Source organism: Cupressus sempervirens, chromosome 5 (assembly GCF_028749045.1).
Source record: "Cupressus sempervirens isolate cs-2001-9-10 chromosome 5, ASM2874904v1, whole genome shotgun sequence".
NCBI lineage: Eukaryota > Viridiplantae > Streptophyta > Pinopsida > Cupressales > Cupressaceae > Cupressus > Cupressus sempervirens.
The window spans coordinates 425,391,935-425,408,384 of record NC_143122.1 but is presented as its reverse complement, the minus strand read 5'-3'; positions in this window follow the sequence as shown (position 1 = coordinate 425,408,384).

The following is a 16,450-nucleotide window of genomic DNA, read 5'->3' as shown; positions in this document are numbered from 1 at the left end:
TTAGAACTTGTGAACTAGGAGGAAGATAAGATTGATGAGTTGGTGGCACAGAATTTTGTGTAAACCATTTTGGAGGAAAATTCAAATGGATTCTAAGAGAAGTCTCTAGAAAAGATAAGATATGGGGTAGATACATTGTATCCTACTTGATCTATCCAAAAACCTAATTTAGATGATGGATAATGAGAGGTAAAATATCCTAATTTCCTTTATATAGGAATATTTGGTCATTAAGAAAAAGAGTTGGAGAGTTTTGTATGAGAACCTAAGGAGGAGAAAGACTTGAGTGTTTTGCTTCATCAAGTGACCAAGAGAAGTGTTTGCAATGGTGTGCTAAGAAAGAAGGCTTAAGGAGATGAATGCTTGAAGGGTGAATAGGTTGTTAGAGTTGCAAAGAATGAAATCCAAGTAGAATTGAGGACTGAACAAAGATCTGTAATCTGCAAGTGAAGTTGCAAGTTGTATTAGATCAAAGCTCTACTATTACTCACTAACAATTATATTAGTCTAGGGTAAATCCTTGTATTAAGGTTTACTTAATATTCATTGGAAAATCCTTTAACAAGGTGACATTCCAAGTGAATGGCCTAAAGTCCTCTAACAAGGCTCACTTTTAATAGGGTGATTGAAATCCCTTAACTGGGTCACATTTAATAGCATGTATTGTAACCTTTATTAGGGTTGGCCTTTCATAGGGCATCACTTAAAAAGAGTGAGAAAGGAGTAGCATGTTACTAGTGGCTTTTCCCAAATTGGGTTTCTAAGTTAAATCACTGTCTCAAATGTGCTCATAAATGTGTTATGTTTCATGCTTTACATTTTTGCAAGTTGATTTGACAGTAAAATATAAGTTTTAGTAGATACACAATGAATGCATGCATGGGTATGAATGTTTTATGGGTTCATTGAATTGTGAGAAAAAATTTATTTGTACATTTGGACCTTGAATAACTAATTCACCCCCCCTCTCAGTTATTCTAAAATATTTCCAACAATTGGTATCAAAGTCATCTACCTAAGAGGACTAGTTTTAAGATACTAGAAGAACAAAGATCAAGATGTCTAAAAGAGAACTACCCAAGCTCAATAGATATAACTTTCTTGCATGGAAAAGTTTGATGAAGCTACACCTTGGAGGACTTAAAGATCATGAACAATCTTCCATTATAATGGAGCATGTTGATCCAGTAGGAGCCCTAACTATTGACAATATGAAGACAAAGAAAGAACACAATCAGGTGCTATTGGAGGTTGCCTTTGCCCTAAGTTATGCCAAATTTGATGATATCAAAGGTCTTGATAGTGTAAAGAAAATGTGGGATGCCCTAGCCACCATCTATGGAGGTGACAGAAATGTTCGAAGAGCCAAGTTTGAGATTCTTAGAGGTAAGTTTGATGACATGAGAATGGAAGAAGGTGAGAATATTGCTCAATATGTTGCTAGGATAAAAGAAGTTGTTAGGGCAATAAAAGGTGCTACTAGTCAAATAGATGATGATTCTGTGCTAAGTAAATTCTTGAGGAGCTTACTACTTGTTTCTTCTATTAGATTTTTTGCAATCCAAGAGTTAAGATGTATACTAGGAAATAATCTACCCCTTGAAGGTCTAGCAGGTAGACTCACTACTTTTGAGCTATCTAATTTTGACAATTGCAAACTAGAGAGTCTTGAATTAGATTTTAAAGCTAAATTATTATTGAAGGACTTTGAGAAGGTAAACTAGAAGAAGAAGAAAAGAAAGATAAAATATGCATCCAATGACAATAATATAGATGAGAAGATATTGAACAATTGGAAGCACTACTAGCAAGAAGATTTCACATAGGAAAAGACAAGTTCAAAGGTAAGTTACCCATCATTTGTTTCAACTGTAATGAAGTTGGTCATATTGTTGCAAGATGTACACAGAAAAAGAGCTACAAAGAAGGAAACAAGCACAAAACTAGAAGAGAAGATGATGGCAGAGACTATATAAGAGACAAAGGCAAGAAGTCATGCTACATTGTTGATGAACATGATGATGAAGTGGTATATGTTACAATGAAGGATGAATCTAATGAGGATGAGGCACAACTTGTGAATTATGAGTTGCATTTATGAACCAAGCTGCATTTAGATGTCGAGTTGCAAAATGAAGAAAATGCACATTCTAATTCTGAGGTTAGTACACATTCAAGAGATGTTGAAATACCTAACAAAGATGTACTCATTGACATTGAAGCTAAGAAACAAAATGTAGTTACAAGAACTGAGCCAACACTGTCAAAAGACATAATCCTGCGAATCAAATTTTTGGAAATGAAGATGCAAGGCCAATGAAAAGAAATAGATTGAGAAGTGAATCATTTTTGTTAAGCATGAAAGAAACTAAGAGAGTAAAAGATGCATTAGAATATGATGACTGGTACAAGGCCATGGAAGAAGAAATTCAACAGATAGAGAAGAACAAAACATGGAATATAGTTCCTAGACCAGAAGACAAGAATGTGATTAGCACCAAATGGGTATTTAGAAACAAGTCAGATAAGAATAGTGAAGTGACAAGGAACAAAGAAATATTAGTTTGAAAAGGATATGCATAGGAAGAAAGAATTGACTATGACGAGACATTTTCCCCTATTGCAAGAATGGAAGGAGTGAGAATTATGCTTGCTTATGTGCATACAAAGGTTTCAAAGTTTATCAAATGGAGGTTAAATTTGCATTTCTGAATGACATACTAGAAGATGAAGTCTAGATAGAACAACTAGAAGGATTTGTTGATGAAAACAATTGGAACATGGTATGTAGACTGCACAAAGCCATATATGGATTGAAGCAAGCACTAAGAGCATGGTATGAAAGACTTCATACTTATCTTGTGAAGATTGGATTTGAAAGGACTGATGATAACAACAATCTATACATGAAGACAAACAAGAAAAAAGGTATACTATTATCTAAAATATTTGTTGATGATATTATATTTGGATGAAAAGATTCTTTTTGTAAGGACTTTGCAAATCAAATGAAGCAAGAATTTGAAATGTCTATGTTTCGAGAGATCAAATTCTTTGTGGGATTACAAGTATACCAGATGAAGTATCGTATAATTTTTGGGAATATGTCCAATCAACTAGATAAGGTAAGTTATCATTGTCATTTATTGAAAAATATTTGTTTTGTAGATTAGCCTCATTCAGTTACAAAAGAAAATTGTCTAAGTATCAGTGTTACAACGACATGACAATTTTGATGGTAACAAAATATTCCCTTGGAATATTCTCTTGCATAGTTGACCAGAGATGTATAACATCATAATGGTAACATATACCAGTGTGCATGTCCATACAGTCAATTGAGTTCAAGTTGTGAAGGAATCAATAATGTAGTAATGACAGCGCAGAACAGAGCATATCAGCAAAATGTGTTTAACAATTTGATTTATTATTTTGAGTTATAATTTCTTATTGAGACAACTCGGATGATGTCATATGAGCTGACTAAGAAAGAATTTAATAAAAAAATTTGTATAAGTAAGAACTTCATTTGTGAAATTAAGAGAAAAAGGAAGATATGATGATAGTGATAAGTAATCAGTAATTGTGAAGTTAATATGATCTTGTGAAATGAGAGTAACAAGTGAATGCAACATTATGATATATGATGTGAAGCATTGTTATGCAAAGATATGATGTAGTTTGATATGTGCCCAGTCACTCTTGTGTGAAGAATCATCAATCAAAATATTTGCCAAATACAACAAACAAGTCAGTATTGTATGTATACTTATTTCTTGGAGAACTTATTGTATAGTCGCATGTTAGGGTAGTGGGCTCTACTTGCACACATTTTTATTAAATCTACCAACTCCTAACAAGGACTTGAGACACTATATATGCTTTAGAGACTCCTAATAGCATCAATATCCTTAATCGAATTCTTTATATAGTGGATCATCTAGTCAGTTCCATCCCAATCGAGGTTTTCCCTTGACCAAGGTTTCCCTAGTTAACAAAATATCATGTCATGATCTCTCTTTATGTATGGTTGTTTAAACTATTCTATGCTATTGGTTTATTTTCTTATGCACATGATAAAGTAAACAATAATATTGAGTTGTGGGTAAAAAGATTGAAAATACTAATTCACACCCCCCTCTCAATATTATCTATTTCTAACAATTGGTATTAGAGCTTAGTTATTCAAAAGAGTCTTAATTGCTTGAATAAGATCCCTGAGGATATGGAACAACTGAAGAAAAATCTCAAAGAAGCACTTGAACAAATTGATCTTCTTATTGATGACAGAGATGGCCTCAAAGATAGATACAAGGATGCTAAAGCCTACATTGGTGGATTAAAGGACAAGATAGATGACCTAGAGTAGAAAGAATCTACTAATTAGACTAGTGATGATGATATTGAAGATCTAAAAAAAAATGAGATCCTAAAACATGAATTAAAGATAGTTGAACTCAAGCCGAGTCTAAAGAAAAATGGAGGTAAGATTGACTCTAAAATAAAAGTTGAAAATGCAGATCTGAGATCCCAGTTAAGCAAGGTAACATCAGAACTAAAATCTATTAAGTTAGAACATGCAAAATTAGAAAAATACAACACCATTGTGAAAGGTCAGTTGACACAAACCAAGTAGCAACTTTAGAAATTATACACCAACAATGATAAAATTGAAGAACAAATATGTGCACAAAGCCCCAGTTATGGTAAGACTAGACTTGGATTCTTTCTTGGTCAATCCACCAAGAAATCTATTGAAACAAAAGAAACTATTACTCTTGAAGTCAACAAGGACCTAAGCAAGATAGATGATACATCTAAAGACAAAGTGAATGTTGCTCACTCCGAGAAAGACAAAGAATTTGATCAAGATATGAATACCAAAAGAAAGGAATCTTTTTCTTGGTGTGATGAACCTAAAGAAATTGAAGTCAATCGCAAAGGTATGTCTTTCAAACCTATTTCAAAATTTTATTGTCATAATTGTCATGGATATGGTCATTATGCAGTAGATTGTAAGAAACCTAAATTTGATAATGTAAACAATAGGATGCATAGGAACACTAACCATGTAGGAAATAGAAGAAGATACCACAGTAATGATAGTGGAGAAAGAATATAGATTGTTTACTACGGATGCAACAATCTTGGACATATTGCAAGGAGTTGCAAAACACCTAATAACAAGCTAAATGAATAGAAAAGAGATGTACCTATATGTTAGTTGTGTAATAACTTTGGACACACAACAAAGTTTTGTAGAATGGACAAAAGAGACCTAAATAGGAATCAAAATTTTAGAAGGAACAATAAAAGAAATGAAGTAAAAGAAAAACCAAATGAAATGAAGGAATCACTTTTGAAGGAAAAGGAACTAGAAAGCTCTCATACAGCTATAGAAAATGCACCTGATAGGACAATGAAGTCACTTATTATTTGTGACTCCTCTCACCAGAATTGAGCTTTTTCAGTGGAACAGAGTATTAGTAGTTGATAATTCATGCTAGAGGAAATATCAAGGGTTGCACAGTTAATAGTAGGTAGTAGACATGGAGAAAAGTCTACAGTAAAGTGTGCATTGCCTGATATGATCAGGATGAGGATATATGAAAGGATCAATCACTCTGTTGCACAGAGACAATATACTAAACTAGTGATAGACGTGCATTTATTGTGTAGAATAGATTGCAAAAGATTTAAAGGATGTGAACTAACTTGCATACATCATTTACTTGTGCAAAGTTTGTGTGTGAGATTGAAGTGCAATTTGGAGAATTAAAGAGTCTTGCAACCACACGAAGTCGCTGGAAACCCTCGAATGCAAAATTTGAGGTTTTTATTGAATTATTGAGCATAATCCTTCAAGAATGGCAAGATAAGAAGTTAATAATGTAAGCAACAGGCCTAGGTATAATTTCAAGAAATACCCATTTGTTTCTTTGCTCAATGACCCCATTGGAGCATTTTTGCAAGTTTTGGAAAATGTTCTTCATGTGGAAGATATCAGAGGTTATATACACTACAAGATTGAAAGTATAGGTGATTTAGAGATTCACAAGGGTTTGGACAAGAATAATCCTTAGTAGAGCACATGATGATCATATATGGATGGTAGATTCTAACATTAACATTAACAATGACCTAATTCACAAGGTCACATGACTGAGAAACTAGGGTAGCAATCTAGTAAACATCAAGAATGTGAGCAAACTTGTTGAGGGGAATCTCAACACATATTTCAATGGAAGGAACATGAAAGTCAACTCAATCCAAGATGATGGAATGAGACTTATTTGCAAGATTTTGGGTTACAAGTATAATCCTCGATCAAGAATAGATTCAATCCCTATAGGATTTCTAAATGTAGCTTACCTAGCAGTAAGAGGTGAAGAAGTGAACATGTGTGATATTGTAAGAACACAACTACTAGATAATATCTTGAGAATCAAGAAATCAAGAAGTGTAGTATTCATACTTGAGTCCCTTTTAACACACATATTCTTCTATGCTATTAAGAAGTTTCCTAGTATCACAGTTTGGAATTAAAATGAGTGCGCTATGTAGCACATTACTCGAGCTTATAGGTAAAGACTTGAAGCAATCAGTGATAGTGAAATGGACAAGATCATGAAATCCTTCCAAATAGAAATGAAGAAAAGGTATAGAATACCTCCAGTACTAGTGGAAAAAATATAAGAATGAGCTATGTTTCATGGTTGAGATAGATTTTACATGCATGGAGGCAATAGTTCCTCAGGTGAAATTTATTGAACCTATGGGATATGAGATGAGTGAGGATTTAATTGAAGGGTATGCTCAGATAATCCTTCATTCTAAAGTTGATTCTAACTACCCTAGATGGGGAACATATTTAGAGAAAATGAGAGAAGTGAAAACTAGTCAAGTCGTGAAGGACTCCAAGAAAAAGGTAGAGAAAGCTATTGATTCTATCTTGAAAGAATTTGGAATGACAAGGAAAGAGTTTGATGAGGTAAAGAGAATAGCTATGGAAATGAAGGCTAGTAGCCAAACTGGACTATTAAACTGTACACCCATTGCAATGGTAGGACCTACTGAAGAGGTCAAGTTGCCCAAACAACTAGGCAGACTTCTTCTATGCCTTATGCAATAGTTGTGCAGTAGCAACCTCCAAGAAAAATAGTGAAGATGGAGGAAACATTAGCATCAGGAAAATCCATGAGGATAACAATCCCTCCTAAAAGGAGAGTAAAGAAGATCATCAGTGGCCCAAGAAAAAGAAGGAAAATTATACAAATTAGCTCATTTGAGTTTGAGGAAGAGACAGGTGATAGACCAATTGAAGCAACTAATTAGGAAGCCAAGATATCAATAGGACATAGAGCATGGAAGCCAAAATAGAAAACCTTAACATGCAAATTATTAATGATAAAAATTTTGTACAGTTAAATAAATACTATGACTTGTATAAAAACACGGATAGGAGATAGCTAGAAAATGTTGTAGTTGGAAACATGATTTTGAAAGATAAGAAGTTTGATACTATAAAAGGGAAAATGCCCAAAGATGTGTACAATAGATTGCTAAATAGGAAGAGCAGAGTTATAGAAGAGGATAAACAAATAAGAATGAACATGGTAAGAAAGTTATGCACTATAAATAGTGAAGAAGACTTAAAAGAAATTTTGAAAGGAATAACACCATTACTAATGCATAAGAAAAGATCCATTCTTATTATGGGAGGAAATTATGAGGAAGTCAATAAAGAAACTCAAGAGGCTATAGTTTCTTTCATGTCCACTATGCCTAAGGATAGTGTGTAGATACCTGGAGATAGTGCAAAAATGCCTAGAGAAAGTGCATAGGTAGAAGAGGCAAGCAAGAAGCCTAAAGTAAGTGCATAGTTATTAGAAGAAAACCAGACACCCAAGGAGAGTGCATAGTAAAAGGAGGATACTCCTATAGCTTACAACCCTCCTCATAGTACTAAACCAACAGCTACACCAAGTTCTCCTCCTCACATCACTATTGGCAGTGACTCTATGCAAGTAGACAACACCAAAGTGATTATTGACAAATCAAAAGATCCATTCAAGGATTTTGGTGCCAGCATTGTTGGCAATATTGTGGATTACAATAGTTCTAATGAAGAAGAGGTTCAGAAGATTACTAAAGAAGTTACACAAAAAATGGAGACCACCATTGTAGTAGGTATCTCAAGTGTGCCTTTGATAGCAATAGTAGTAGTAGGAACTTCCACTCCTCCTACCCAAACAACAGTAGTAGTAGATCTAGCTCAATCTAATGAAGAAGACGAGGCGAAGAACCTTATATCTTCTCTAAGAAAACTTCTTGGAAAGAAGAAATCAGTCAAATCACTTGAGAAGACTTTGACCACATTTTTTGACAAGATGGAAAAGGGAATAAGCCTCGTTGACACCCTAGCTAATATTCAATAGCATGCAACAATTTTGTGCATGACTTTTGATGATGATTTTCCTACACTCATGAATGTAGCTACCATTCAAGCATAGATTGAGCATGATGGTAAACTTCTAAACACCATGTACACTAACATGACAAATGATATAGAAACTCTAAACATATGTATTAAAGCACTAAGGCAGTGCATAGAGGAAGGAAAATAGGCATATGCTAAGTGTAACTTAGGATACATTTATCTAAAATAATATGATGATTAGGTCAAGGATATAATAACTGAGCTTCAGATAGTCACTGACAACTTTTTGAAGCAGAATCAAAAAGTGGACACCATTGAGCATAGAGTTCAACTACTTCATGAAAATATAAGGACAATACAAGTAGAGAAGGATAAAATTATAAAAAGGTTCACTCTTTTAATAATACACTTATTCCCTCAAATAACATTACTAGAAAATCAATTGGAAGAATTCTTGTCTACAAAGTCTTCATATGACACATTTGTGGCTAGAAATTTGAATGCAGTAGAATTAGCAGCATATGCTTTATGTGCACTTATCAGTGTATCTAATGCACTAAAGGATAGTTGGAAGAAACAATTTGAGTAGTTAAAGACCAATTTCAGTGATTTTTTTTCCAAGTTTTGATATGTAGCTACCAGATTTTGACAATTTTTGATACTTTTGCCATTGATGTCAAAGGGGGAGATAGATGGAAAATTGTATTGTAAGAAACTGTATTATGTATAATATGTAAGGGGGAGTAATAAGCTGTAATAGGAAGAAATAAGGGATGTAATATTTCATAACATAAATACAAATTTTTTATTTAATGTTCTTATGTTATGGCTATTTGTTTTGATTGGCATGACAACATGTTTCGGACTTAGCCAATTTTCCCAAAATGTTTCCGTCAATGCCAAAGGGGGAGATTGTTTGCAATATGTCCAATAAATCAAATAAGGTAAGTTATGGTTGTCATTTATGGCAACATATTTTTTTTACAAATTAGCCTCATTCAGTTGCAAAAGAGAATTGTCTAAGTATCAGACAATGTTACAGCAATAGGATAGTTTTGATGATAACAAAATATTCGCTTGGAATATTCTCTTGTGTAATTGACCAGAGATGCATGACATCATAATGATAACATATACTAGTGCACATTTCTATACAGTCAACCAAGTTTGAGTTATGAAGGAATCAATAATGCAGTAATGACACAGCACAGAACAAAGCATATCAGCAAAATGTGTTTAACAATTTGATTTATTTTTTTGAATTATAATTTCTTATTGAGCTGACTCTGATGATTTCATATGAGCTAACTAAGGAAGAATTTAATAAAATGCTTTGTATAAGTAAGAACTGCATTTGTGAAGTTAAGAGAAAAAGGAAGATATGATGATATTGATAAGTAATCAATGATTTAAAGTTAATATGATCTTATGAAATAAGAGTAACAAGTGAATGTGACATTGTGATATATGATGTGAAGCATTGTTATGTGAAGATATGATGTATTTTGATATGTGCATAGTCACTCTTTTGTAAAGAATCATCAATCAAAAGATTTTTGAAATACAACAAACAAGTTTGTATTATATGTATACTTATTTCTTGAAGAACTTATTGTATAGTTACATGTTAGGGAAGTGGGCTCTGCTTACACACATTTGTATGTAATCCACCAACTCCTAATAGGGTTGAAGCTTCTAACAAGGTCTAGTCTCCTAATAGGGACTCGAGACACTATACATGCTTTATAGACTCCTAACAAGGTCAATATCCTTAACTAGATTCTTTATATAGTGGATCATCTAGTTGGTTCCATCCCCACCAAAGTTTTCCCTTGGCTAGGGTTTCCCTAGTTAACAAAATATCATGTCATGATCTCTCTTTGTGTATGGTTGTTTACATTTTTCTATACTATTGGTTTATTTTCTTATGCACATGATAAAGTAAACAATAATATTTAGTTGTGGGTAAAACGATTGAAAATACTGATTCAACCCCCAACCCCCCCCCCCCCAACCCCTTTTAGTATTATCTATTTCTAATAGTATATATCATAGTCAAAATTTGTCAAAGAGATATTGAAGACATTTGGATTAGAGGATTCCAAACCAGTAAGTACAACTATGGTGACAAGAGCCAAGCTATCAAAGAATGATGATTTAGCTTAGATGAATCAAATGTTATATAGATCCATGATTGGAAAATTGCAAAATGTAGTACATAGTAGACTTGATATTTCATTAGCTATGAGGATAGTTACAAGATTCTCTACAAATCCTAGAGAGAATCACTTGATGAACGTGAAGAGAATAATGAGATACTTAAAAGGAACAAAAGAGTTCGGTTCATACTACAAGAAGAATGAAAAGTTTGGACTAAGAGCCTATATTGATGTTGATTAGGCTGGAAACATTGATGATAGAAAGAATACCAGTGGAGGAGCATTCTTCTTAAGCAAAAAACTAGTTACATGGACTAGTAAGAAGCAGAGTTATACTTCTCAATGTACTGCTAAAGCATAATATGTTGTTTCTACTATCAATTGCACAAACATTGTATGGATCAAATAGTTACTTAAGGGAATAAAGGAAGAAATCAAGGAACCAATGATAATTTATTGTGATAATACAAGTGTTATCAATATATCAAAGAATCTAGTAATGCATACAAAGAAAAAGCACATTGGAATCAAGTATCATTATGTAAGGGAGTTGGTTCAAGATAAAGAGGTGAAGATGGAATATGTTAACACAAAGGAGAAAATTGTTGATATCTTCATGGAAGCATTACCTAAGGATGCTTATGAGTATCTAAGAGGTAAACTATGGGTGATACCCCCATCAAAGGCTATGTAAGAGACAAAAGGAGTGCGCTGCATCAAACAAACTAATGTTAATATAATACAAATTGATGTAGTGGATCTTACTTTAGGAATTGTCTAAAGTAATCATAGAACTAGAACTACAAATTACTCACAAGCAAGGTGATAGAGTAAGAAATTGAAGAACTTGCAAAAGCCTACATATGCAAGTATTAAAGATGCCAAGTGTTTGATGTATGTCTTTGGCATTATTGTCAAAGAGGGAGAAAGTATACTAAACTGATCAAGTGCAATAGGAATAGTGAAGGAAGTACATCATTAGAAAAAAGAAAGAGGGAGAAATAGCAGAAACTGATTAAAGGATCAAAACGGGAGAAAGCAATCAGAGAAAAGATTAGAACAAGATGTAACACATTGATTAGAGAGTTAGAAGGATCATTATTAGATGGAGATATTTTGCTGATCAATTTAGTATGGAAGAGAGGCATAAGAAAGAACTTAGAGGGAGTTATATTTTGAAACCTAATCAGAAGATGGAATTTGCTGATAGAGGGAGAAATTTCAATACCAATTTTAATTTTGGTATTGTCTTACTATTTTAACCTAGTAAGTTTAATTGAACAAGATGTTCATCATTTGATTGACTTGGTTGATCAGTTTGGTTTTCCATCAATGCTAAAGAGGGAGATTGTTGAAATCTAATTGAAAAGATCATTGATTAGAAAGATTGTTATAAGGTAGATTGTTATGTGTTTTAATCATTATTTTGTCACTGATGTCAAACCTATTATTTGCTGGTAAGACAATTGCTTATATGTTTCAAGTACTATCACTTCCTTGATTGATGAGGATGATCTGATCAACAAGATGTAACAAAAGCACCTAGAGGAAAGGTTGAGTTATGATTATGTAATGAAGTGTAAGGATCAGTTAAGACAATGATGAAATGATGTCTTGATGATCTACTGAAGGTTACAAAATGGATGGCTACACTTAGAAATTTTAGAAGAATAAGTTAAAGAAAGATTATCTACCAAGCTTGACCAAGTGGATAGTAGGTGCCAAGAAAAGTTAGTACAAGCCAAGTAGAAAGTTAGTTGGAGCTGAGTGAAAGTAAATTCTAGTAGATGTTGAGCAAGACAGTAGATGTCAAGTAAATTTTAGTTGATGCTGAGTACCAAAAAAATCCAGTTGATGTCAAGTGATGCAATATGTGTCGAGCATCAAAAGATTGATAATGTTGAGCTACTGCATTATGACAAAGATCGAAGATTTTCTAAATAAAAGCTGACAATTTTTTTTTCTTAGAACTTGTGAACCAAGAGGAAGATAAGATTGATGAGTTGGTGGCACAAAATTTTGTGCAAACCATTTTGGAGGCTAATTCAAATGGATTCTAAGAGAAGTTTCTAGAGAAGACAAGATATGGGGTAGATACATTGTATCCTAGCTAATCCATGCAAAACCCTAATTTAGATGATAGATAATGAGTGGAAAAAATCCTAATTTCTTTTATATAGGAATATCTAGTCATGAAGCAAAAGAGTTGGAGATTTGTGTGCGAGAGCCTAAGAAGGAGAAGGAATTGAGAGTTTTGCTTCATCAGGTGACCCAAGAGAAGTGTCTGCAATGGTGTGCTAAGCAAGAAGGCTTAAGAAGATGAATGCTTGAAGGGTGAACAAGATGTTAGAGCTACAAAGAATGAAAGCCAAGAAGAATTGAGTACTAAATAGAAATTTTTAATTTTCAAGTGAAGTTGTAAGTTGTATCAGATCAAAGCTCTATTATTACTCTAACAATTGTATCAGTCTAGGGTAAATCCTTTGGATTAAGGTTGACTTAATAGTCATTGGAAAATCTTTTAACAGGGTGGCATTCCAAGTGAATGGCCTAAACTCATCTAACAAAGCTCAGTTTTAATATGGTGATTAAATTCCCTTAATTGGGTCACATTTAACAATGTGTATTGTAACCTTTAATAAGGTTGTCCTTTCATAGGGCATCACTTCAGAAGAGTGTGAAAGGAGTAGCATGTTGCTAGTGGTTTTTCCCAAATTGGGTTTCCTCATTAAATCATTGTGTCAAATGTGTTGATAAATATGTTGTGTTTCATGCTTTACATTTCTACAAGTTGATTTGACAATAACATATAAGTTCTAGTAGATACACAATGAATTCATGCATGGGTATGAATGTTTTATGGGTTCATTGAATTATGAGAAAAAAATTATTTGTACATCTGGACCTTGAATAATTGATTCACCCCCCCTCTCAGTTATTCTAAAAGATTTCCAATAGCTAGAAGGAGATTCAAAAAATATTATAGATTTCTTTAATGAAAAGAATAAGCCTACATGGACAACTATGAATATTATTGATGAATGCACTCAACATCTCAAGACCTTCAAAAAAACTTATGTGGCACATGAGTACCATGAAGCTAATCAAGTGGTGGATAGGTTGGCTAACTAGGTAGTCAAGTATAATGAAGTGGCTAAGTGGAATGATGGATATAATTTCTTATTAGATATTAATGAGTTGATCGAAAGGGAAAGGATCTCGGGTAGATTGGGTATCATAAAAAGTCCATTATGTTTGTTTATGAGTTACAAGCAGTGATAAAAAATATGGTGTAGATTTATTATGATTGTTAGTGAGTTATGGGGAATGTGCAGAAATGTGATGTGTAAGTATGATATCACTTTTACTTTCCATATCAATAATATCTATCAACTTAGTTCTAGGATAGATTTTAGGCAAAAAGTTCACAAGGAAAAATTATGTTCCAAGAAAGCAACAAGTGTCAAAGTTTTTCTAGTTTCAAAGGGCTTCAATGCTAGAAACAGAGCTTGCACAAAGGAAGATATCATGGTGGGGGAAGGACATAGGAGGGAATAAGAGGATGAAGCCCAAAAGTGGCATAGATGTTCCAAGGTGTGGAACATTCTGAAAAAAGGGGAAATCACAAATTTCATAGAATGACTCCATGGTTGGAAACCCTCTATTATCAGGAGTATGGTAAAGATTTGGAATAAGGGAATTGTTAAAATAGATGGAGTGGATTTCATGATGACAAAGGATGTCATCTTGGCTATGACTAGCATTCCCATAAGGGGGAAGAAATTCTATAGAGACAAAAAAATATCAGGGCAAGCAATGGTGTAATTCACCAAGGATCAAGAGGAAAAGAAAGTGATGTTGAAGAAAGGAACTCACTATCTTCCAAGTTCCATCAAGCTTCTACGAAGGTTTGTGTTGTAGGTTATTATCAAATATATATCCCTTGACACCAAATTTGATCACCTATGCACCCACCACTTCGTGGTACTCAACCATTTCAAGTATGGCATGAAGATTTCTATTCCCTTCTACCTCTACTCTTCTATGAATGAGAACATTAATGATTATGAAGAGAAGCATACTAGAAATTTGGTGCTCCATGAGGAGCTTTTACTATTAATCTTTGAATTCTTTAAGGCTAGGGCTATGGGGAAACAAATTAAGAATAGGAAGGAGGGCAAGAAGGGTAGAGGGGACCCCAAAGAGTCAAGAGAGAATTATTTTCCTTCTAATACTAAGGATATCCTTGAGATGCACATGGACTTGGAGGAGGAGTATTCCCCATAGTGTGGCTCTGGTAAAAAAATCATCAAAATAGAAAGGAAGGAGAAAAAAGATTTTCTAGAACCCAAATAGAGCCTAGACACCTCCTCAAATAGGGACTACAATAAAAGGGCTGAAGGCATGGATACGAAGGAAAAAAGTGCAGAAGGGGAGGAGGATCTCAAAGAAGGGGAGGGCACAAAGAGGAAGAGAGGCAAGAGAAACATCACCATCAAAATGCTAATAAGCAAAGAGGACAATGTCACAACCTCCTGGGGCCAAAAAAGAGGGATAGTCTCTGAGTCTAAGGAGGATAAATAGGGGGTGGAGAAGGAGGGGGTGGAAGGGGACATTAATTAGAGTGACAGGGAGGAGTAGGAGCTAGACTATGAGGAATTTGGTACTAAAAATTATAGATGCTCGATTATGGGAAGGATAGGAATGTGGTGTGGAGAAATTTTGACACTACTTCTGCTAAAATGGGGGTCAATAAAGAGCTAATAAAAAATTTGGTCAAAGAGAATGATGAGGGTAAAATCCAAATGGAAGAGTTGATCGACCCTACATTGGTGATTTTTAGTGAAACCACTAAAGGAAATATTCAAATAGATGTCCTCAACAATGTCAAAAATAACATGGTGGACAACTTTCGCACCACCAAGTGGATTTTTCATGAAATCCAAGAGCTCAAATATAGGGTAAGTAGCTTGGAGAGGGAGAACTACAACTTGAAGAACAAGATTACAAAGGAAGAAAAGAACATGGACACTAGAGTGGAGGAGATCAAGAATAGGGTCCAAATGATGGAGAGCTCAATGCATATTATAGTGGAACAAAGCTATAATATTCTCAAAGAAGCTAATAAGAATATTAAGTTGATCACTAACAAAGTGGAGGAGCAAAGAACTAGTAAGGAGGAGGACCTTGCTCCCCACAACACAATGGATAGGAAACCTGATGATAGCTCTAGGAAATGTACTAGATTCAGCATGAAGAAGGACGCCCTAGAACCTTACCAAGAACTCTTAGACATAAAGGAGGTGGTTGGTAGATTGTCGGAGCTAGAAATCAATACAGGGTAAAAGTACAAAGTTGTGTCACCTTTTAGGATGACTTATTAGAATGACTAAATTTGTGTATTTATATCTTAAAATTATTTCTTTTCAAACATATGATCTAGATAAATTCATTCTAGCTAAGTTATATATGGTCTCACACTTTTCCAATTGGAAATATCTATTAAATGCATGTTTTCTACTAGTTTGTATCCAATTACTAAAAAAATAAAATTATTTTAGAAAAGTGGTGTTTCAATTACTCTTACTATTTTTTATGATATATTTTTAATAACATATAAACAACATTTTATAGAGCTCAAAGTTAAGAATATTCTCATATAGATTTTATAGTGTTTTAATCAGATATAATATATTGTAATTAAAAAATTATACAAGCATGTATTTTAACACTTGAAAAGATGTCAATTATGAGAAAAAAAAAATATTAAATCATATAAAAGAAAATTAAAAATTATATAACATTCTAGAGGAGAGAGTTCTCTTCTAGAATGTATATTTTTTCTCATGAT